This window comes from Phasianus colchicus, chromosome Z (assembly GCF_987193195.1).
Source record: "Phasianus colchicus chromosome Z, bPhaCol1.hap1.1, whole genome shotgun sequence".
Lineage (NCBI taxonomy): Eukaryota > Metazoa > Chordata > Aves > Galliformes > Phasianidae > Phasianus > Phasianus colchicus.
Window position 1 is genome coordinate 47745747 of NC_143476.1, and position 24921 is coordinate 47770667.

Genomic DNA, 24921 nt, shown 5'->3' on the forward strand with positions numbered 1-24921 from the left:
TGCAGTGTGTTGCTTGTAAGGTTTCCATAAAGAATCATTTTGAAAAAATGGACTAGTCCATACAGCATTTAGTAATACATGTCAAGAATTTGAATATTGGTATGATAATCAACATATTTTATTTAAAAGTTGCATCTTGATTTTGAAAGAAGAAGTTGTAGACATTAGTAACTAACAGTAATCTTCGGGAAAATAAACAGTTAAAAGCTGCCTTTTTTAAACTGAGGAAAAGTGGTGAGTGTTCAGAGGAACACATGCTAATGTGTTTTCAAGTTAGGTGTTAGAAAACTTATGTGAAAATATGTCTATTAGTTGAGTCCTTTAACAATTATTATTTTCAATTTTTTCAACATTCATGAATTTAATGGTAGCTGCAATAGAGGAAATTTGAGATCAGACTAATTTTGAGTGAAGGGAATTCAGGTATCCTATTTAAATAGTATTTATGAAGCTGCATAGTATTCTTAATTGGATGGCTTTGCAGAGCTGTTTTCTTGTTAAGATGTAAAGACTGCTTTATTGTCTGTTTGTCTTGAAAAACAACCTAGAATGTGTTTAGAAAGCTGACTGTGGACAACTTAGCTATTTTGTGGACAACAGCAAGCAGTGAGGTGCTGCCGACACACCAGAGGGATGAGATGCCATCCAGAGGGACGTAGACAAGCTTGAGCGATGGGCTGAGGAGAACCTCATGAGGTTCAGCAAATCCAAGTGCAAGGTCGTCTTCTCTGGAGAGAACTGATGGTGGCATTTCAGTATCTAAATGGGAGCTACAGGAAAAAAGGGGACAGACTCTTTAGCAGGGTCTGTGGTGATAGAACAAAGGGAAATGATTGCAAGCGTAGGAAGTGTAGATTTAAGTTAGATATAAGGAAAAAGTCTTTTTCACTGTTGATGGTGAGGCACTAGAACAGGTTACTCAGAGATGAGGTGGTTGCCCTGTCCCAGGAGGCTTTTAATAGAGGCTAAATCAGACCCTAGGCAACCTGATCTAGCTGTGCATGTCTCTATTCATTGCAGAAGAGTTGGGTGGATGTCCCTTACAACTCTAAGAATTCTGTGATTGTATTATAAGATGCAAGAATGTTTATATGTGGACACAGGAAGGGAAAATAACTGTGAGGAGTGAATAAGAGTAGGACTGGATAGTTAGATCTTAAATCTGGTTTGGAGTCAGAGTATGGAACGATTGTCGTAACTTAACAGAAATAAAAAGTGACAGCTAAGAGGGTAAGTTTGTGAAAGGAAGCTCTTAGGACTAAACTGATAAAATTACGATGTTCCAACAGTGGTAACTGGAATTTAGGGTGAGCTGGAAGATTTGAAACAGAATTTGCCAGTGATAATGATCAGAAAGAGCTCAGTGGCCTTATCGGTTGCTTCTGTAGAAGATGTTAAGAAGTGTATGTAAAGAGAGGGGAAAAAACAGAAAGCATAGAGAATATGGAGAAAACAGATAATGGCTTAGGGAAGTCAGGGAGGGATTGAGGAACATATTGAATCTAGTGAAATATTATTTTGAGAGTCTTTATGTGGAAATTCAGTAGAACAGAAGAAAGTTTTCAAACTTAAGTGTTAAAGGACAGTTTTATTTCAAAATCACTTAATTTCTTTTAAAAATTGAAGGATCATCTTGTGAAATGTCTCATTTGGTTTTGCACTATGGTGCAATTCAGTTAGGCTAAACTCTGAATTTTTGTTTAATTTTTTCTTTATTTCCTCATTTCTTTATTGCGTATGTGGGAATGTATAGTTTTAAAAACACATTTTTTTATGATGATATTTTGGACCACCATCTGGTATTTTACTGACCACAGATTGAGAAACTTTGTCCTAGAGTGTAGTTCCCTTTTATGTGTGGAAAGAAATTAAAGGCCCTTAAATCTTGCCATTCCTCAGCTATCAACAAAAAAATCTATGAAAGCCACAACCCAGATGTCTTGGTTCCTTCGAAGAGCTGGTCCACAAAAGCTCACATCTGACTGATACTTGCTAAATGACAGTGTGGTTAATTAAAAGATTTAAAGTCTGCTGAAGAATAGTGTGGATTTGAGGATGGTTCCAAACTGTGGGATTCTTACATGGTGAACTGAGAGAAAAGAGGAGGAATTCTGTAAAAGACTACAGAGATGTGCCAGCAGTTGTATTCTTTCATTTCTGCTTTCTTGTTCAAGTATTTTGCTTCTCCTGTTCCCTTTGTATCTCCTTTCTAATGCTTTTTACCTTATGGATGCAGGAAGTTCCTCATTAATGCTCTAGCACTGATCAAAAAGGGTATGTAGAAATCAGTGAAGAGCCTATATGCATGTGTTATGATGCATTTTCAAAGAATCATAGAATCCTTAGAGTTGGAAGGGACCTTTAAAGGTCATCTAGGGGTTCTGTGATTCTCTGAAAATGCATCCTAACCCATCTAGCTGGGTTCTTCAGAGGCCTTCTGCTTCTATTCCAGGTTCTCTGGCTGGAGGTCACTTCTTAGCCTTTCTTTGTCTAAAAGTAAACAAATAAAATATTGGCCTTTCTGCAGTGAACATATGGGACTAGTCTTGGTTTACATGCACTTATATTGTATGTCTTCTAGTTCTGCAGCCAAGAAAGCTGAGTGTGCGAGAATTTGTTATTCAGTATTGCTTCACCAAAGAGAACTGCACTAACTAAAATAGAGATTCTGAGATTGATAAATTATTTTCTTTGTGTATACATGAACCAAAGAAGGCTTGAGGGCAGTTTGTAATTGATAGATCTGTGTACTTGTTCCTGGGAGACCTTCTTTCAGAAATCCTTGAGACGTATCAGACATATCAGAATATGGATAGTTAACCTTTTTGTTGTTGTTGCAACTAGCTTTCAAGGTAGCTTGAAAAATTTGGGTATTGGAGCTCTTTAAAAACTGCTTTGATCTAAAACAGTTTAAGTCACTGCAGCTTTACCAATTAGCTCCCCTTTTGGAAATGCAGAAGTAATCTTTCTGCCAACAAAAATTCATTGCTTGAGTCTGTGGTGTGAATAAAGCCAACAGAAGTGGGTTTTTTTGTTTGTTTATTTTGCATAATTTGCGTACATAAAGACTTTCTTTCCAGCACAGCTAAGTTAGTTATATGGTTTGTACTTTACGGCTGACATTTCCAGCTGGTATAGTTTTTCTGGCAGAGCTTTATGAAGTAGACCTGGGAGAGCCAATCTTTGAAAACTTCATTTATGAGTTTTTGTTGTTGACTGAATGAAAATGCAAAGGGGGAAAATAGTGCTGTTAACAACCCTCAAATACTTCACCTACTCTTGCAAGAGTAGCACAGAAGTACAAATGTGGTTAGAGTCTCCTTTTTTTCTTCTTCCCAGTTTCTGCTAAGTAAACAAACAAGAGGACAGTACTTTTCCAGATCATACTTTGGTTCTACAGGCTCCAGCTCATACTCAATTGAGGGTAGAGTTGATGTACTACTCCACAGTTCCCTTCTGAGGACTGAAGTAACATGTGAAAATACTTTAGTGCCTTCTAAATATTTTTGTCACTATAAGCACATTTAATTGCCCTAAGTAAATCCCATCAGAGGTAGATTATAACTAGGTTCTGTCTCTTTTCACTTCAGACTTGAACGCTTAGATTCAAACTGGTGCAAGCTGCTGGTAGACCACTAGGCTCAGTGGCAGGTTGGTCAGCTGTGTGACAACTTTGTCCTGTGAGTGTACTCATAGTAATCTGTTGAGTTTGGAGTTCACAGCTTGTGTTTGCCTGATACTTATTATTTTTCTTCTTAATTTTGTTCTTCATGTTTTCCTGAAACAACTAACAGCTGTCATGATTTCTGGAACACTTAGTTGAACAACTTAGCCAATAAGAAATGCTTGCTCAAATTATGGCTTGGTACTCTAGTTTACAGAGAAAAAAATCCATTAAGAAAAACTGGTTTTAAGTCTTTCTTTTGGAAATTCCTTAATTAGATAACTCCTTGTACTGTTTATCCTGAAGAAACATTGAATTTCAGAAGAAATTGCAATAAGCAGAAATTTTGTCTTGATCTTAAACATGACAGAGCTCTCTTGTCCTAAATGATTATGTATATGATTATAGCCTCATAGTGTAGCTCAGATTAGTATTTAATTGATGTTACTTTTTATATCTTGTCCATATTTACTTGAATCTCATTGCTAATTGTGGAGCAAAGTACTAGCAAACAATATAGCAAACAACAATAATAATAAAAAAATTACATGTAGTTAATGCAGCAGTTGCTTTTACAATACATAGTTACATGCATTAGTTTATGCATTTATGTTTATATTAGTTTATACATTTATTTGTGGAGAAAAAAAAAAAAGAGAATGAGAAGATTTCCAGGAATTTTCTCTATAAGAGTACAAGAAAAAAAGGTCATTTTTTTTATCTCCAAAAAGAAAGATCTGGTATATTACCAAGGCAAATGGACTACCACGGAGAATGATATACAGGACCTGAAGGAATTATCCATGTTAATGTATAATATTTACCTGAACAATGAGATCAAGATCCCAGATAATGTCAAGGGCTCACAACCTACAACTATCATTGTATGCCAACACTGGCAGTAATGGCCAATATAACAAAAAAACAACAATGGGATGAAGCAGCTAGCCTACTTTGAAAACATGAAGAAAATCTCTTCCTCCCTACAGGCCTATGTCTTGGTTGTGGACAAACTGGTTCAGTGGCTTTAAGAGAAAAAAATTTCTCCCTTACCTGTACAAATAATTATTTCAGCTGTTAGAAGTAAGTTTTACTCTGCTTGAGAAAGAGAATATAGTAGATACATGCTACATGCCACCTTGTGGATTTTATCTGCCTAAAAATAATCACAGAACAGGGTTGTTGTAGGAAAATTGCTGCGTCGGTTTCGAATAGGCAGTTCCCCAGGCAGAGTAGATGGTCTGATCTTATTTCTGAGTTTCATAATGAGCCTTTAGATTCACATTCATAAGAAGTGAGTGATGAATAAAATAACAAGAACTAGAGGGGCCCTTCCTTCAGGTAGAGTTGAATTTGTTGGACTGTGTGGATTTGATGGTCTGGCATATCAGAACCAGATGAGTATAATGTTCTAGTGAATACTGGTGCACAGTGTATTGTAATGCTATGAAGCTATAATGGGGCAGAACCGATCTGTATCTCTGGAGAGAGAGGAAGGTCCCCAAGCCTACCTGTATTTGAGGCTGAAGTGAGCCTAACTAGATGGAGTGATGAAAGGACCCCATTACAGCTGGCCCAAAGGTTCCATTGTTGATATGCATTGTCTCAGGAGGGGATGCTTCAGGGACTTAGAAGGGTGCCAGTGGGCTTTTGGTATAGCTGTCTTGGAGGTGGAGGACATTACGCAGCTGTCTACCTTTTTGGTCTCTCAGAAGACCATTCTGTTGTATTTCTAAGGAGAAAAAGCAAGTGTTGATTGCTGCCACAGCTATGCACTGGCTGCAATGTCTCACCAACCAAGACTCCTTGATTCCCATCCGAAAGCTTATTAATTGATTGGAAAGCCAAGGAATAATCAGCAAGACTCACTCAGCCTTTGACAGTCCCATTTGGACATTATGAAAGTGCAGTGCCTAACAGGGAACTATCTTGGTCTGAATGAAGTCAAGCCACTACTGAACACTGCCATGCCAGACATGCTAGTACTTTAAAATGATCTGGAGTTAAAGACAGCCAAGTGGTATGCCACTGTTGTTTTCCTTCTCTTTTGCCTGGTAATGGTTAACTGATGAGCTGTCTTCCTGTGTCTTTCTTTACCCACAATCTTTTCCATCTTATTTTCTCCTTATTTTCTGTTGATGAAAGGATTGAGAGGGTTGTTTGGTGGGCACCTGACAACCAGACAAGTTGACCCACTAGTTAATATGGATTTTTAAAAAGTACAACGTTTTGGCTGTCCTGAGGAACTGATTATATAAAATCTTAGAGAAACTTGTTTGGAAAAGGTAGTAAATGAAAGCTAAAGGAAGCTTTATCTCCAGTTGAGAGTAATGACTAAGGAGGCTAGAGTAGATAAGCTGCAACAAGACAGACTCAATCTGAAGCTGTCTGTTTCTTTATTCCATGTCTTGCATAAAGTGCAGTGTTGTTTTTCTCAGGCTTATCCAGGGCATCCACTCAGATGTCTCTCTCTTCCTGTGTTCTGTGCTCAAAACACCTGCATATCCATTTCATCTGGATTTTACATTTTCTACTGATAACTTTTTTTTTTTTTCAGTGCAAGGATACTTTTTATTTACTGTGTAAGAGAGACTCAGTTTTGTTACTAATTGAAGACTAGCTGAATTAATGTTACTTTTACCCACACAATACTTTTAATTTTTTTCACAGATTGTAGTGGAAGTAGAAACAGCTTTCTACACTGCTAATATTGCTGCAGTATAATTCTTTTCTTCTTCTTAAAAAAGAAAGAAAAAATTCATGGTAATTGGTTTATTCAGCTCCAGGATGCCAGTTGAGGATATTTTCTTGCAGTTTTTCTTCCTTTTTTGGTCTTGTATGAGCTGTAGATCATAGCTCATTGTAATTTGTGAGCTCATTGTAATTTGTGAAGCTGGTGAATAATGTATTTGAGATCAGGCTATTATGGAAAGACAAATTATGAAAGCCACTTGGAGAAGCATTTTTTAGCTTTATTTTTATTTAATTGATGTAACTTTTAAATTTGCCTTTTGAAGTTAACGGTGCAGTTTTTCATCATTCTTCCTTCTATGTGACATATGTGATTCAACAATGGAAGTGTAAGTGGCTGATGAACCCTAATAATATAAGTGATCTTCACTGTCCTTTCCTATTGGAGCAAAATTCATCTTGGACGTGAGATCCCTGCTGTTACTTAAAATTTATTTAAAAAAAAAACTTGGTCCTAGTTGATCCTCTGCTTATGGTGATGATTCTTAAGGGTATAGCCCATGAGTGTCCAGTCTTTTGGCTTGCCTGAGTGAGTAGTAGTTGTTCTAGGCTGCATATAAAATGTATAATATAATTAATATATTTAAGTAATAAAACTTTTAATGTATTTTTGTTGCTTAGATTTTTGTTTTAATAAAAAACGTAAATCTAGTGGTATATTTGACCCTGTTTTTGTGAAATCAGTGTGTCAGTATCTAGTTTGGTGGAAGTTGCTGCATTTGTTAGTTCTGAAGGTGTTGAAATTTTTGTTGAAATATTACTCTTTCTATGCTTCTTCCTTGACCGTAATTGTTCAGAAATAGACATATTGACAAAAAGTGATAACATGAATAAGGTGTGATTATGAAGCGAGGGATATATTTCTCTTGTAAGATAGGCCTTATAAAAGTCTGGTAAAAACAAACTATCTAATTATTATTTTTCTTTTTAGTTGGATGTCTCATTGCAACTCTATACATTCTATATGAAAATTTGCAGGTAATGTATTTTGACTGAAAATGGAATTACAAATATATCAAAAATTGATTTTTTTTTTTGAAATCTTGAAAACTATTCTGAAATTTATCAAAATAGAAAGCAGGGCTGCATATTTTTTGCTGTTTACAGGACTTTGTTTAGCCAGTGTATTTAAATGCATGAAATTATTTGCCATAACTTTACCTTGCCATAATTTAGATTTCATTTCAAATGCTGTTATGGTTTGAAATGTAGCACAGATAAGATGATTTCATCTTGAAGATGTATGTTTAACTCATTTAGATGAGTGATCAAACCCACCAAGAATGCTCAATCTGTGAGTCGTTTTTAATCTTCACGTTTCATCTTCACCTTAATCTTCATCTTCACATACGAATTTTCCTTTTGATTCCATAAAGAACTTGTTTGCATTTCACAAATCATGAAATCTTTTCAGCATTTTACCCTGTCATCTTAAAAAAAAAAAAAAAAAAAAAAAAAAGGATATTCCTATAATCAGCATCCCATAATCAGAATCATTGGTGATGATTTGGTCCCCTGGACTTTATTAAGTTCACAGCTTTCATGATTATTTACAAGACATTAGTCATTTCTAAAGCTTTTGCAGATCAACTTACTTGGTGTGTGACGGAGTGATATTTCATCAAACATGAGTTGCCATTTGCAATTGCATCATCTTCTATTAATTTTATTAAGTTCCTCTTTTTTACCAACCATAACTTGGGTAATGGTTGGTACATCAAATTTGTTGACAAAGGTGAAAGAAAATTGCTTTTATGACTTTTTTTTGCTGCATCAAACAAATACAGAGATTTAGTTGTGTCTTTCAGTGATACCAAAAAAGCTATTTCTACAGTGATATTGTATTTGTTATCAGTACCTCTAGTGAAAAAGGTAAGGTGAGCCATGTCTATAGCATCAGTACTTTCATTGATTACTAAAGCATAAAATTTGAAATTAGCAGCCTTACTCTCTAAATTTCTCTCAATAGATTTTCGTGTTTCTTCAGGAAACTTTTTATGAGGATACATTATACCTGCCACACTTTCCATACGCTTTCCTTACTTAATAAACTCACCAACAGTAAATGGTTTTAATTTATTTCAAATGGAAGGACAGAGCCACTGTTGTGATGATGTGTCTGTAGAAGCCAGACCAAATTGTAACCTGTGCTGGGCTGCATGCAGCCCACAGGTTGAATATACCTGGTATAAACTTTTCAAGTGAAATTGATGTACTTGTGGACAGTGACATAGTTGGACGATCTAGGTTGGTGACTAGTCCTTTCCTATTGTGACAGAGCACTTACCTAAGGTTTGTATCTAATACAATCCCATAGAACTATAATCAGCATCTGTTATTTGAAGTACTGGGTTATTTGCAGGATGGGTATCTCTCTTTAGAACTAATTTTGAGTAATAATGGGCTATGTATGGTGCCATTGAACAGATTGGTGTGTACTGGAAAGTTTACAAAAAACAGAGTTAAATTATTTAACTTAGGCTAGGAAAGAATGTGAGTTTCAACAGCTGATTAAAAACAAATGCTATGCTTATTTTTTGTTTATTCTGTTTAAATAACTTATAATATTATAATTTGCTTTTAATCTGCTAGAAAAATAATTATAGAATTAATGTGGATTATTTTTCCATTTTAACCTGCCTTGAAAGTATCAAATTCTAGATAAAATCTGAGAGGGTGGAATCTCTTAGTTCTTTAGTTTAAGAAGTGGCTGGTGAGAAGAAGCGATAATGACTTTCTCAAAGCCCTTATAACTTAGTACAAGAGCAAGCAGAAAAAAATGATCAAATTGAGTGCCTAAAATTGTTAAATTCAAATATTGATACAAAATAAGCCGTTACTATTTTGTGGAGATGTAATCACAAAGCTTAAATATACTGCTGAAAAAATTGCTTTGTTTGAGTTCTGTGTGTGGTTTTCAAGTTTGCTCTCCAGGTATCTTCTCTCTCTAGCAGTTGTACAGAAAACCTAAGGAAACTAACATCTGAAGGCTACACCTAGCCATTGTGAGTTCCTGTCTTACATATAATTTACAGTAAATCGAGTGAAAACTTTGGAAGTCAGGTTTGTTTTCTGTACTACACTGTGCTTTTATTTACAGAAGGTACAGGTTTTGCTTTAGAGCTACCATTTTTTTTGTAACTAGATAACTGAATGTAATTTCATTAAGAAAAAAAAGTATAATATAGGTTGTAAATAAATGAACTGGATCTTGAATAGGTAGAGAACTTAGACATTTTTTTGAGATGTTTGAAACTGACACAATGCTCAAGATCTTCTGGATGTCTAGAGAAATAATAAAGAAGTGTCCTGAGCAGAAATTTTTAGTACATGCAGTTGACACAAACAGAAGCTGTGGAGAAGTGTCTTCAGTTGTGTCCCAGAATTTAAATGAAAGAGACATCTTGTCATGATGATTTCTGAAGTACTGAAATACACCTAACTTGAATATTCTAGAATAATGGAATGTGCATTTGAAATGCTATAGTGAATTTCAAGATGTGAAGTATATTTTCTAAAATGTTTTGTAGTAGAAAAAACTAAAATGTGAGACACTTTATATTGGAAAAGCTATGTTTTGCAGTAGATACCTTTAGATTATTTTTTTCATCACTAATACTTAGACTCTGCTTTCTAGATATAAAGCAAGTCCAAATTCTTACTTCAGTCTTTATAAAATAATCAGAAATAGTTTTCCTCTCTATTTGTCATTTCTGTTACTACATTTCTCTAAGGTTTGAACCACAATGTTTTAGGTAATGTGACTGAGTTGTGTGAACTTGTGTGTAGTAGAAATGCATATTCAGTGGTTATACTACATATTTAACAAAACTGAAGCGCATTTGATTTGTCTTTATAGATATTTTCTGTAATATTTCTATCAAGTTTACCTCTCTTTCTAGATCACTTATGTAGATGAATTCCTGAATTTTATATGCTTATTACAGTGGGCTTGACTCTCACACTGGTCTTAAAGACTGCTTAAAAGCTTTTCTTGAACTTCTTGTACACTCATAAATGCGTAACTTTTCTGTTCATTTCTGTGTCAGAGATACTTGTGATTAGATGACTATTTGTATGCCCATGTAGCCTTGGACCACAATCTATACCACGTAAGAAATTTCTATATCGGTGGGAAAGCAGTGGTTTCTCGTATACGCAATTTTTTTATGCTCATGTGAACTTGACTGTGGAAAAAATGGTGTAGCTTAACTAAAAACTTGTTTCACCATTGACAGGCCACTTCTGGTGTCTGTGTCTGTCAAAGCCTGAGAAACGCAAGATGTAGTGCTATTGAAATCTTTCATTTTGTGGGGTTGATGAATGGAGAGGATGCTGTTTCTGATCAGTCTTTGTTTCTGCAGAAGAGAGTTAAGTCTTCTTGGCATGTTTGAGAATCTTCTGTTCAGGAAAAACCCTGATGTGGTTTAATTTGTTGTCCTTTGTTGATTTCAGTGCATATATTAGCTAAGTTGATTTCATATCCAAAGCTAAAACATTATCTGTGCAGTTTTCACTGATATTTCTAGGCTGTTTGAAGTTATGGGGTAGTTTGGGTGGGTCCTCTGATAACTTGGTACGTATCTGCCTTCTTTAGCTCTCTGCAGGTTTTTTGAAGTATTTGGATTGTCTCACCTGTAGCTGACCTATGTGTTAACATGTGCTTTGAGTCCTAGTGGTCTTTTCATATAAATTTGTATATGACTTGGCTGTGATGAACTTGTTTGTCATTATAGAACACTGTGTCCTGCTTTCTTTTATTTTTGTGACCTAAACAGTATTGATGACAAACTAGTGTTCTAGCTGCTGCTGAATAGAGCTTACACAGTGTTAGGTTGTCTCTATTTCTTACGCTGCTCCCTCTGTTCCCAATGCAGTGAGTAGTCTGGGCGTTGGCAAAGCTTGGGTGGGGACAGCTGACACCAGTGGACCAAAGGGATATTTCATATTGTATGATGTCATGCTCAGAAGTAACACTGGGAAGATTTTCTTATAGTAAATAGACCTTACTTGGGCACTGGCCGAGCATCAGTCTGCTGCTGGTGAGTGATTGCTTTTGCGTCTGTCTCTTTTTTATTCCTCCTCATTTTTGCTTACTAAACTCTCATTTTCTAAACCCATCAGATTTTTTCTTACTTTTGATCTTGCAGTTCTCTCTACAGTTCTGCTGGTGGAGAGCAAGTAAGCAAGTAGATGGGGACAATTAAAATGAAATCTTGGGTCACTAGCTGCGATAGCTCTAAGAATGTCATGTGTGTTGTGAATACCAGTATTAGTATGATGGTACCATACTCTTCTTTGACTGTGCTAATGGGATATTTGAAATCACTGTAGCTTTGTTTCAACAGATGTTGAGTTATTGTTTTTTCCATTTCATCTTCAGAGCATAGTGATGAACTCTTAATTAAAAGTGTTTGGTAATATAAAAGTATCCTTTGTATAGCTCAGGTAGAAGCAGAAAAAGGTTCTTTGGGGAAAAAAGGTTCTTTCTGTACCTCTACTCTTTCTTGGCCTTCAGCATGGCCAAGCTTTGAGAGATGCTTTGAGGTTATGCATTCTCACTGCTTTTCCTTTTGTTAGCAACTGATTTTTACTATGATCTGGAATTGTGGTGCCTTAGAGCATTAGATATTAGGTAATTCATTTGAGTTATATTCTTAAGTTAGAGAATTTTATGTGGGTGATCTGGGATGCCGCTGGGTCAGGGGTGGACATAAATCTGAGTTGGGAAGAGACTTGGCTGAGATGAGCTCATCCCTTGGCTCTTTTGCGTCTGCCTGCACAGTAGGAGCTGATGGAAGAGCAAAATAACCAAGGATTGGTTTAGTCTCTGTGGAAAGCACTTTCAGACACTGAAAAAGAGGGATGCAAATTCTTAAGTCTTTGCCTCCCCATCCAACAGTAATGCTCATGTCAAACAAGACATCTCCCAACCACAGCTCATCTTGACCAGTATTGATATTGAATGCCCTGTTATTAAGGGAAATACTGTGGCCATGGAACTCAGTAGATCAATTTGATGGTTAGACTTGCTGATCTTGAAGACCTTTTTTGACCTGAATTATGCTTCTATGCTGTATAGACTTGTTTCAGCAGCAAACTTTTCCTTTAAACCTTAAACTTCAATTCTTAGAGTAGAGAAAAATTCTCAATACTTCATTTTCTTCAAAGCAGGGCTACTATCCTAGCCTGCATTAAGACATTTCTGAAACTTCATTGAAGGGCTGCTCTGAAAGTTATGCCTTCTATTTTATTTTGCTGACCCATGACGTCAGAGGCAGATGGTGGTGGTATGGCAGTAGAAGTTGAACCTTCCCACCAGTATTTTGTTACACTTAGTTGCCATGCGACAGATTGCAGCAGAGAAGTACTCTGACAAATAAATGTCTAACATGGAAATGCATATGAAGCAAAGATGTGGAATTGAATTCTTCCATGTGGAAAAAATGACACTTATTGACATTCCTTGACGCTTTCTGAATGTTTATGGAGTCCAAACAGTGGATGTGAACACGGAGAGGTGGTGGATAGTGAGTTTCAGCAGTGGTGAGAGTGAGTCACCTCTGCTCGTACAGATTTTTACAAACGTGACTTGCAGGCTCTTGTTCACCTATGGCAAAAGTGCATAGTTAATTTTTCTCTTGAAAAATAATGTCTTGTAGTTGAGAATTTCCTCTATCAAAGAGTGTTATTGTGCTCTTTGCATCTATTGTCATTTCCATGGAAATAAATAGGTGGCACTATTTTTGTCGCAACCTACAAATCTTTTCAGGCTTCCTGTTAATGTAATACATTTTAGATTCCCAAGTCAGTTTTGTGTATTTTGAAATAGTATTTTGTTTATGGTACAGAAAATGCACAAGACTTTGTTAGACAGAATTCTGACTTTTAGTAGTATTAAGTTGTTCATGGTTTGCTATTGATAACAGGTCACAAGGAATGTTGAGCCATTTTTTTTAAACTACAGAATAATACCAAATCCATTTTTATCATTATAATAAGAGCCTACCTGATTTGTTTAATGTAACTCACTCTTTTTGTCAGCTTCACATCCTGGTTAAGAGAAAGCAGTCAGGAGTTCATTATTATGTGTGAATTCTATGTGAATTTATAGACTCTCTCAGATCTGCTCAAAACCTGCAAGCTTGCTTTCAATGGTTAGAATTTTTGCAAGACAATTTCAGGGCATATGGATTCATTTTTTGTCAAAATGTATACTCTGACATCCGTGTTCCATTTACAATGGTTAATGGCAGGTAAAGATTACATTAACAGAAAGGTACCAATTACTGATTAGCCTCACTAGTACTAAATTGATAAAAGTATCATTTTGGCTAGACTTCTGCCACTTTGGACATCAGTGGTAAATGAATTTGTGCTTAGGTGAGGAACTTAGTTGTTTTTTTTTTTTTTTTGATTGTATCATATTCCTCTGAACATCTCACTTAACATTGGAGTTTAAAAGGTCCAGATCTCTCCCATGAATATTAAGTCAATTTAAGTTGAAATACTTAGTCTGTTTGAAATGCTCATGTCACTTCTGTATACATCTTGACCTGCCTCTTCAGAGTTCTTTGGGGGCTGTGTTGTCACAGTGCACAATACATCCCAACTAACCCTTTTCCTTTCTATTAAGTGCAGTGGCAACTGGTTTCCTTATTGGTGTGGGGAAAGCTTGCTTTTATATGAAGCTTGCCATTTATATCCATATCTGAAAAAACTTTCTAGTAAAAGTACTCTGATTTCATATGCTTAGTGGTAATGTGCTAAAAATAGAATATGTGTACAGTGCTTGGCAAAAACAGTTGTTGCATGATACAGAATTACTTTCCATTTGGTTGTGAAAAGAATAAAATGATTGTGTAGCATAGGTTTTTAGACATATCTGTGTTTATGGCATTTTTGTTTTAAGACAATTTGTAACAGTTTCATATCTACTTTCTTACTTCCTCCTATAAATAGCGTAGAGTAACACACAGTGAAACTATGCTTTTGTGTCCTAATTGTCATAAACACGAAGAATGAAGAGAAACTTCTAGTAAGCCTTTAAAATTTTTATCTGCTCTTGTCTTCTTTTTGCTTTGTTGTAGGTTGCAGTTTAAAAAAAAGATACTTTTTAGCAGCAGCATCTGAATTAGATGAATAACTCTTAAAAGGTAGCGGAGAACAAAATAAGCAGCGTAAGTATAACATACAGTTGTTTATGCGTTTATGGTTCTAGTATGTTTGATGATGTACGCAGTGATGTAGAAAAGGTTGGATATTTGACTGTAATGAAAGTTGTATCAATCTTGTAGGTGAATTATTAAAGCCATCAATGGGCATCAGTTTTCTAAGTTTCAAAATGTTTTCTGATGTCAAAGCGCTACAGATAGTATGAAAGTGAAGAAATTATGAAGTTTTCCTTTAAATCATTTTCTTCTTGTATAATTTTTACTTTTTTCCTATTTAGAAGCTGGTCTCCTATGTATGTTTTAATAAATAGAAATGTATGTGTATATGCAGATCAGGCAGTAAAAGATTCTGCAACTCTTGTTCCCTTACACACACACACATTAAAAATAAAGTAAAAGAAATATACCTCTTTGTCAGATCCTGCCTATTTTAGGCAAAATGCAGTCCTCAAATAGGTATTTAAAGGGCCAGATATGTAGTTGTTTACAGTGTCCCTTAATTTTTGTTGTTTTTTTTTTCCCAGTTATAAAGTCAGTAGTTTACATAAATTGTGAAGCATTAGAGCTGTGTTGAATGTAAGAAGTATAGTGGCTAAAATAGTCTTTTGTTGATATTCTAACATTTCTTCATGGAGTTTCTGTCACCAGATGGAAATTGGTGAGTATGTGGACAAACATTATGTACTTTTTGGTGATTGAGCTCTGGACTCAAGTACCACCAATCCATATAATTTGTTAAGCTATTCCAGATGGCAGATGATATTCCAGTGTTTGATCTTCATCCTATTTCTTTCTGCATAGTAAGTTGCTGACAAGTTTATTGGATGATCTTATAAAACCGGAAGAGATCAAATATATTTAAAGCATTTTAAAATAACAAGTCCTTAGAAAACTGAATTGAGTTTGCAGTGTTGATTCTGTAATTAAATTCACTGGATGGGAAATCTTGTTTTTTGCAAACATTTTCATTTATTTCTCTGTCCTTTCAAAGCTTTTGGGGACAGTGGGATAAGGGGAAGTACTGATCGTGATTAGCTTGACTTGGTGCTTTTGAGAAATAGATCTGCAGCTACTGTTTTCCTGTCTAGCTACTGCATGAACAAAGCATAATCGAGGATGTTCCTGCTTATGGCTCAGATGCTTACTACTCCTTACCATCCTACATCCTCACCATCCTGTGTGAAATGGCAAGTCTTTGCCCTTGAGTGCTGGCCTAGTGTTAATACGAGCCAAAGATGTTGCTGAAATTCTAGTAATCTTAATGTTGTTGTTTTTTTTTTTTAATGTGTATGTAGAGGGGTAAATGTTGAGGGAAGGAATGGTGTTCAAGACCTAGTCTTTTTGAATAGACCTAACATGGCCAGAATTGAGCTTCTCATCTTCATCTCTGAAGACTTTTTCTGTTTGCGCTTTCCCACAAATGCCCTTGTTCTTTTCACCTGCTGTAACTTGAAAAGGTTAAAGTCAAACTCTGTAGCTGCCTCATATAACATCGCTATTTCTAATCTTCATCAAGTTTGTGGTATGGTCTGCTATATTTGGATTATCTTGTAAGTGAGAGGCAGCAAATCATGTTATTCTTATAAGTATTTTTTTAACGATGTGTTTATTTTCGTGTACTGTGTGTGTCATTTACGAGCTTTAAATGTTTCACAGAAGGTATCATGTGCTATAGCTGCACAGAATCCAGTATCATTGAGTCTTGACCTGCTGGAACTTTGCAGTTGACATCTTCTATGACTAATACTAGTAATTTAAAAAAGTAAAAAAATAAAATAAAAACAGGTAGCTGAAGTGATACTGGTTGATGCAGTTCAGATCAAGAGATGGAATGGAAGAGTAAATTGGTAATATAAAAGAAGAAAAGCTTTCACTCATTTAAATAATAAAATAGTTCAAATTGTGGCTTTCCTGTGGAAGACTCATTGTTTCTTTACTAGGATTTATGCCTGAATACAGACTTCAGGATTTCCTTAGAAGGGATTCTGACTTTCTTTTTTACTAGATAACACACTTCCTCTTTTTGTACTTAAAGATCATGAAACTGGGTGTGCTGTTAATTAACTATTTTTTGTAGTTACTACTAATCAAAATAGATAAAGCTAGCAGTATCGGTTCCTTTTAACATCAGAAAAAAGATATGTATAGTGGTCATGTATATGGAGTATGCAGAAGATTTGACTCCATCATCTGTAATAATGCAATGAAAGATCACTTTTGTTTTTGTCTAGTAACATGATTTACTAGAAATCAAAGTAGAACAAACTTGCTCAGCATTTTGAGTGTGTTCATATCTACTTAGTATTATTAATGAAGAATATTCAGTATGAATTTCAAAATTCATTTCAAATTAGGTAATTTGAAGAATCTTGGCAGTAGCAAATTTCAGGAATGCCTGTTTATTACTTTGAAAGTAGTGTGTCACCTGATATTATGTGGGTGAGGTATTGGTGGACTCACAGAAGCAATACGTAAGATGTGATACAGAATAACTGTGATACGTAAGACATAAGACAGAATACTGTATTACATTAAAGCTGTTTTTTTCAGTAGTCATGTTAAAAATAGACATCCTTATTCTATTGGCTAAATTACTGTTAGATTTTTGCTTAAAACTCAAGAACTTTTGCGCTAAGAATTTTCAATATGGAAGCTATAGAATGAATAAAAATCACAGTTAATTGATTCTGCTGTTTGTTGGGAGGTAAATAGTGGGGTAGAATAATTCAGCTTTCATGGCTGCATTATTTATACCATATTATTCCATGTAAGATTTCAGTTCTATTTTATTACCGGAAAACAAGTGCACTTCTTGTTCTAAGCATAATATAGAAGTTCTCTTAGTGATCTTAATTTTAAAATAAAAACTAGTTTGAGGAAGTTAAGTTTTCAGAATTACAAAATGACTGGCTTAAAGAAGTATTTCTGTAATACTTAACGTGGAAAAAACTCAGAAAAACAACTGCTGTAGAAAGTTCCTATCCTTCTCCCCCTCCCTCTTTCTTTTCTTCACCTCTTATCCTCTTGAATAATAATTGCAACAGTCCTTGCTTTTCCTTAAATGCTAGTGTTTATCACCACCAGGATGCGAGACATAAGCTTTTTCTCTTGGAGTATTTAAATAGCTGTGTGGCTGTGTGAGGGATTCTTGGATTCATTGTGGATTGTTTTGGGTTTTGTCATGAGTTGATCATTTTGGACATCTGTTTGTGTAGTTCCTAGCAATTTATGAGGCAGCCATCATTGCCACCTGTTACTGTCTCACTCTCCTGGATCTTCTCAACTGATTTTATCTGTCTGTGAGTCAGGAATGCTGTAGCCACCATATGTCTTTTCCTGGGCCTAACAGAGGCCAAATTGAAGGCCTTACTAAAGGAAAGGCATTAGCACGCAGAATCCAACTTAATATTGTCTTAACTTAAGTAGAGGCACAGTGAATCAAAGTTGATATCAACTTACTGTTTGGAATGATCATATTATTTTACATTTCCACTTGCACTGGTCTCATTCAGTGTTACAGAAGAATCTGAAGAAAATACTGCTGTGATGGTTACACAATATTTTGGCTCCAGAAGAGAATACTAGTGGCCTAGGGAATCACTGAGACAATTGTTGGATAATGAAAAGTGTCATTAAGAAAACTGTTTTTGTGTTTGGTAGAAATTGCTATTTCTTCTCAAGAGATGAGAAGACACCTGTAATTGACTCCTATTTTTCCTCTCTCCGGGTGAAGATGAATTCAGGAGAGGAATATGAAGGATGAGCTATTCTTTTATGACAGAAATGTTAGCAGGAGGAATATTGTTGAGTGGTTCTAAATTAGAGCTGAAAAGACAAGATGGAGAAAGAACTATCTGACTTTAACCCATATCTGGTTTGAATTTCTATAGACATTGGAAGGGGATTGAGAACTTAAATCTGTGAAGATAGAGGAATTTATATTCAGTGCTCTTGGGTTTGAAGAGGAAGTTAGTTGAATTAGCATCCTGACCCTTTAAAGAAGCTTGAGCTTCAAAAGCTTAAAAAGCATACGTATGGTACACTGTAAAAAATCCCACTTGCAGATCTGTTTAGCAGCTATTGCTGTAAATATGTTGATTTCAGTGTTGTACAGTCAATAAATGTTCAGTTGGAAGAGTAGTGCAGCTAGGATGGTACTTTACAGATGTATAGTTGCAAAGATTATTGTGGTAGGAAAGAGACAATCAAGGAAGAAATGCTCACTGATATCCAAGGATCTAGGCTTGCAGTGGAAAACTCCAAAAAGGAGGGATCTCCAGAAAGAGGTCTTTCCCCAGTGGCAGTCAACCCTTAAATGGAGTCTAGGAGGGCTGGAGCCTGCCTCCACCCCTTCTGGTCAGATAGGTGAAGACAATTCACCTGTGTTTCCAGAGCTGACCCAAGAGTCCTTGCCTCAGGTTTTCATTCAGGCCATGGCTCAACAGTTGCCATGCAGGTGTAAATTGCAGCAAAACATGAGATAATCTAGAGCAGTGGAGCTATAAGACTGCTGTCTTACAGAAGTGTGTGTTCAGGACTGGTGTCCTGCTGATGGCTCAATTACACAGAAATTGCAAAAGCTTTGTTCTTTATTTTGATAACTTGCAAATTTTTGTGCTCCACAGAAAGGTGGAGATGTGCAAGTCATGCTTGCAACAGCATGTAATAGCAAATCATACATGAAAGAATGTAAATATTGCTTTTGACTTACAAAATCATTATATCCAGGTTTAGAGAACCTCAGAAATGTAAGTCTCTGTCAAAAATAAGTCTTATCTTTATTTTAAATTCTGTGCTTCGGTAGGAAACACATGTAGTATAATTCATACGAAAATATTTTGGTTTTTTTTCTGCGCACTACAGTGACTGCAGCCAGCATCCTTCTCATGTCATATAGAAATTAAGAATATGCCTTGCTTTTTAATCAAAGTTGCATTTAAATGTATTTTTCACTTTTCTCAAGTGGAACATGCAGAAATTGGCGTTTTACTGGTACGCAAGATGAGCCTGATGGCAATTAGTAATAAAACAGTTAATAGAGAAAATAGTGAAAAACTTCTTTGGTGGAAAATCACAAAAACGCAGTAATTACAGCTCTAATGTGTTAGTGTTAAAAAGCAGTAGGTACTGAATGACAAACCAGTCAGATAGGTCCAATGTCAAAGTGCTTTTCAAAAGTGATTATTTGTAGCTGTTTGGTGCTTCAGAGCCTTTGTTGAAATCTCTCTTAGTATGCTGTCCACTAGTTCACTCTTGATGCTAGGTCCACTGTAAGTGTACATATTTTAACTTCTTTTCCCTATACATGGTATATTAAAAGTTCTTAATGATTGTAAGTGCATATGCACTTCTAATCATTTCAAATCATTCAGGATTTGAATAGTTTACTTTCTAAGAATTCTGAGCTTTGGCATTTTGATCTGTAGTTTTGAATGAATGTCCTTAACCTTTATAATTTCTCCAATTGCTTTATATGAAAAACTTTTAAACACTTGGTGTTTGTGATATGTTACCGACCTCTCTACTTGTATTTTTTTCTTTTTAATAAAGCTTGTTTGATAAAAGTGCTGAAGTCCTATTTTTATATATTTTTTTTAAATTACAATTAAAGAAAATATAAACATCAGGAAACAAGTCATACTTAGCCTACTGGCTACATGAAAGTGATAATCATCTTTGTTTAAGTTAAAAAACAAGCATCAAGAAAAGTCTTACTATTATGGAATTTCAGAGTTTAGATGAAACTTTATGGAGAGTGAGACTAAATGTCATAGAATTCTGTTTGTCACTGAGAAGTTTTGATGCACCTGTAGCATTGGCAAAATTAATCTCAGTCTTAGATTTATGTCTTTCCTCAAGGAATAAGAAACCAAACATAAAATGGCTTATCAGAAATCATGCTTCGCCAACGTGTTGTCCTCTAAGACATTTATATTTGAGGACGTGGTCTTTTGATTTAAAATTTTTCTGTTACTTGCATTTGGTTGATTTGAAGACTAAAATGTAAAGTATCAGAAAAGACAATGAATAAGATGAACTCCTTTGAGTAAGATCTTTCTTTTCTCTAGTATTGAAAAAAGGAGCTGATTTGCAGGAGCAAATCACTAACAGTTCTTTGTTCAGTACATATTTCGGTCTTATTTTTTTCATATTCTCTTTGTCCTCAACTTTCAGATCTCTCGTACTTTATAATTATAAAGAAAAAAGGTTCTTTTACTCAAGTTTTGTTTCTTAATGTTCTGAATTGGTACCTGAATTATAAGTATTCATAAAAGTCTCAGAGTATGAAGTCTTCAAAATATTTGGGAATATATTTGCTCATCTTTAGAATATTATTAGTTCACTTTGTGCGTTCCATAGCTTTTTCAAGATTTAGATGAAGTTATTCTTTTTTATTCTTTAGAGACAAGAAAACTATCCTTCCTGTCTTCTGATGCCTTGACTGTCCACTATATTTTTTAAAGGGGTTGATTGTTCATTTTACCTTTGCAAGAGGGAACAGACTCTCAAAGGGCAATAAAAAGATATTGCTTAGGTATGTAGAAATGTATTTAGAAAGAAGTGTGCTCAGCTGGATCTGAAACTAGCAAAAAGCGTCAAGAGAATCTGTGGTACTGACAGCTTAGTCGTGAATGACTGTAGAGACTGAAGTATTCCAGGTTCTCTTTGCCTTGGTCAGCATAGGAATGGTCAGCTCCCAAGTCTCTGTGCCAAGAGGCAACAACAAAGTAAAGAGCAAATCCCCATTACTAGAGGAGGACTAAAGTAAGAACTGTTTGTACAAGCTGGATACACAGATGTGAAGTATCTGATGAGATGCATCTGCAAGTACTTGAAGAGGTGACCCTCTAACATCTATTGGTAACTCTCTAAGTTGTTGCACTATCAAAGCAACTGGTGAAGGACAGCTGTTACACCAGACTGCTATTTATTTCAGCAAGACCTGGATTTCTTGCATTGCTTTCTCCTGGAGACGTATACATCTGCCCTTGTTAGTGTTTGTTTGTTTGGTTTTTTTTTTGTTTTTTTTTAGTAGTTATAAGTTGAACAATAACTTTATTCAAAGTTGGCCTTTTGCCTCAGAATGTTAATTCAGTATCATATTTTCCTGTGTGGAGAGAGTAGAATATTAATTCACAGACTGCATAATTATTCAGTGTGGGAATAAGCTGTGGATACACTGCAATTTTTAACATTGTAATTGGAGAAGTAGTGGATGTTTTGTTATCCTACTTGAAAGCATAGTTATAGCTCATAATTTCCTAATTAAACTGTTGCTGGGGTTGTTAAATGTATTGCACATGTTGCCCTCTGTGCTGTGCAGTTTCCTGTATTCCTACTTTTGTGGCTCTTGCGCACAAGATACTGAGAAATTGGATAGAATCTGCACAAGATCATCGTCTCATGCTCTTGGAAGTCACTTCCTTAATGAAGTTTTAGAGTGCAAACAGGATTGGCCTGCTTTCTTTTTACCAGGTCAAAGCTCAAAAGTAAGCTCAAAGTAACTACATTAGAATAAGAATTTAATGTTTTACTGTACCTTAAATACCTGTGCGTGAGTCACATCCTTTCCTCTTCTGTGGTTTCATTGTGAAGTGGAAGTCAAAAATGCTGCAAAAACCTCACAAGACTGACATTGTAGAACAGCCATGAAATGAATAGCCAATTTAAAACAAACAAACAAAAAAAAGCAAGATGTTAATTGTGTAGAGTTTTTACACTCACTATAAGGTTTTTTTGTTAACCAAAACAAACAATTCTGTGTTCCCCCAATTTTTGTGGGAAAATAAAGGAGTGATGGATTAAAGTGAAATAAAGATCCTTCGAGATTGACAGATCTCTTTAGATATCTTGGTAATATTTTAAACAGCATGTCTTCCTCAGAGTAGTTTTAAGGGTGCATACTAATTGTTTATATATTTACTGTCAAGCAGATCTTCAAAGGAATGCTGTGCAGACTGCAGTTTCGAAGTTAATGAGAAATCTGCATGAAAGTTGTCTCCCATCAATTTGTTTCATAAATTTAATGTGATGTTTCTTTGAATTAAGTTAATTCAATTCGAGTTTCTTTGCTGCTCTGCTCCTTGTATAGCTTTAGGAGGAAGCTGTAGGTTGTACTGTTCATAAGATGTCTCTTTTGGCCTGTATGAACAACTCCTAGTAATCTGAAAATGACAGTGTTTTTAAAGAGAGTTTGTGAAGTATTGTAAAGTACTGAGAAACAAGAAATGGTGAGCAGAGCCTCTAGAGTGAGAAGTAATTTCAGCTGGTTTTAGCTGTATTTCTGAATGGATAGGATTCAATTTGTGGAACTAATTATGAAGATGACAGAAAGTAGAATACGGATAAAACAATGATTCATGCCTTAGTACAAACTGGGTGTATGTGGGGATGCAATTAGAGTGTATGCCCAGTTCTGCAGCAGTTAGTTGGATTTAGCTTACTTGTAATTCAGGATTTCCCCTTCTGGCATCTTTGGATAGAAGGCCATAGAGAACCCTGCTTTAGTGCAGTGTAGACACACAGAACAATTCCTAAAGTCTTCTGGGAGTTGTAACGCAATGGGAAGAGCAACAGTGACAGCAGAATAGCAAGATCCCAGACTGCATTGTATGAAGTTTTACTCAAATACAACAGTAGTGGGCATAAATATAAAGGAAGGAAGTTGCTTACCTTCAGGAGGCCTCAGGTATCCCCAGAGAAATACCCTTGCCTCCACTGCCAACCCTTAAAGGAGGTTTGGGAAGGGGTGGAGCCAGGATTCACCCCTTCCTTTCACTCAGGTGCATTGCGCACACCTGAGTTCCTCTGGATTGCTTTCCTACCAGGTGCTCAATCAGTGTTTCTAACCATGACTTAGCATTTCCACTATGGTGATGAACGTGGGGAAGTAGATAGGTCAGCATAACCACATTTTAGCTGTGATCCATGGGAAAGTTGCAGAGGTTTAGTCTATTATTATTATTTTTTTTTATTTGAAAATTTTAACTACATTGTTGCTGTGTGGACTTGTGCAAATATTATTTGCAGATACTATGAAGCATTCTACTTGGGATGACAGAAGGGATATTTGAAACAGCTGAGAGCAGAAGTCTTCTGTTGAACTGCATTCTTCTTCACAGCTATTGAAGCAACATGAATCATGAAATCAAATAATCATAGAATCATAGAGTGGCTTGGGATGAAAAGGACAACAATAATCGTCTAGTTTTAACCCTCCCTGCCATATGCAGGGTCGCCAACCACTAGACCAGGCTCCCCAGAGTGACATCCAACCGAGTCTTGAATGCCTCCAGTGATGGGGCATCCACAACCTCCTTGGGCATCCTTTTTCAGTGCGTCACCACCCTTTAATATCCTTCCTAATTTCTAACCTAGACCTCCCCTGTCTCTGTTTAAGACCATTCTCCCTTGTCCTATCACTGTCCATCCTCGTAAACAGCTGTTCGCCCTCCTGGTAATACGCTCCCTTCACAGTGAGGTCTCCCTGGTGCCTTTTCTTCTCCAAGCTAAACTATCCTAGTTCCTTCCATCTTTCGTCATAGGAGAGGTTCTCCAGCCCTCTGATCATCTTAGTGGCCCTCCTCTGGACCCATTCCAAGAGCTCTGCATCTCTCTTGTGTTGAGGGCCCCAGGCCTGGATGCAGTACTGCAGATGGGGCCTCTCGAGCTGAGTAGTAGAGGGGGACGATCACCTCCCTCTCCCTGATGGCCACCCTTTTTAATGCCGCCCAAAACACGGTTGGCTTTCTGGACTGCAAGCACACACTGCTGGCTCATGTCCAGCTTCTTATTTACCAGGAGCCCGACGTTGTTCTCCACAGGACTGCTCTCAAGGAGATCTTCTCCCAGTTTGTATAAGTACCTGGGATTGCCCTAACCCAAGGGCAGCACGTTGTACTTGGTGTTATTGAACCTCATTAGGTTTTCATGAGCCCACTTTTCCAGCCTGTCCAGCTTATTCTGGATGGCTTCCCTTCCTTCCAGTCTATTGACTGCACAGCTCAGCATGGTGTCATCCATGAACTTGCTGAGGGTGCCCTCGATGCACTCATTTATGTAATTGATGAAGATGTTGAAGAGCAGCAGTCCCAAGAACAACCCGAGAGACACCACTTGTGACTGGCCTCCACCCTGACACAGAGCCATTGATCACAACACTTTGGCTGTGTCCAGCCAGCCAATTCCTAATCCATCAAACAGTCTGTCCTTCAAATACATGCCTCTTCAATTTAGAGGGAAGGAGGTGGTGAGAGACCATGTCAAAGGCCTTACAGAAGTCCAGGTAGATGACATGCATCGCCCTTCCCCCATCCACCAAAGCCATCACTC

General features: G+C 36.3%; 1 protein-coding gene across 3 annotated transcripts in view; it reads left to right on the top strand.

Annotated features, from left to right (window-relative positions):
• The window catches only part of AUH (AU RNA binding methylglutaconyl-CoA hydratase), a 112531-nt gene that overhangs the window by 11449 nt on the left and 76161 nt on the right, over positions 1-24921 (top strand). The window lies entirely within an intron of this gene.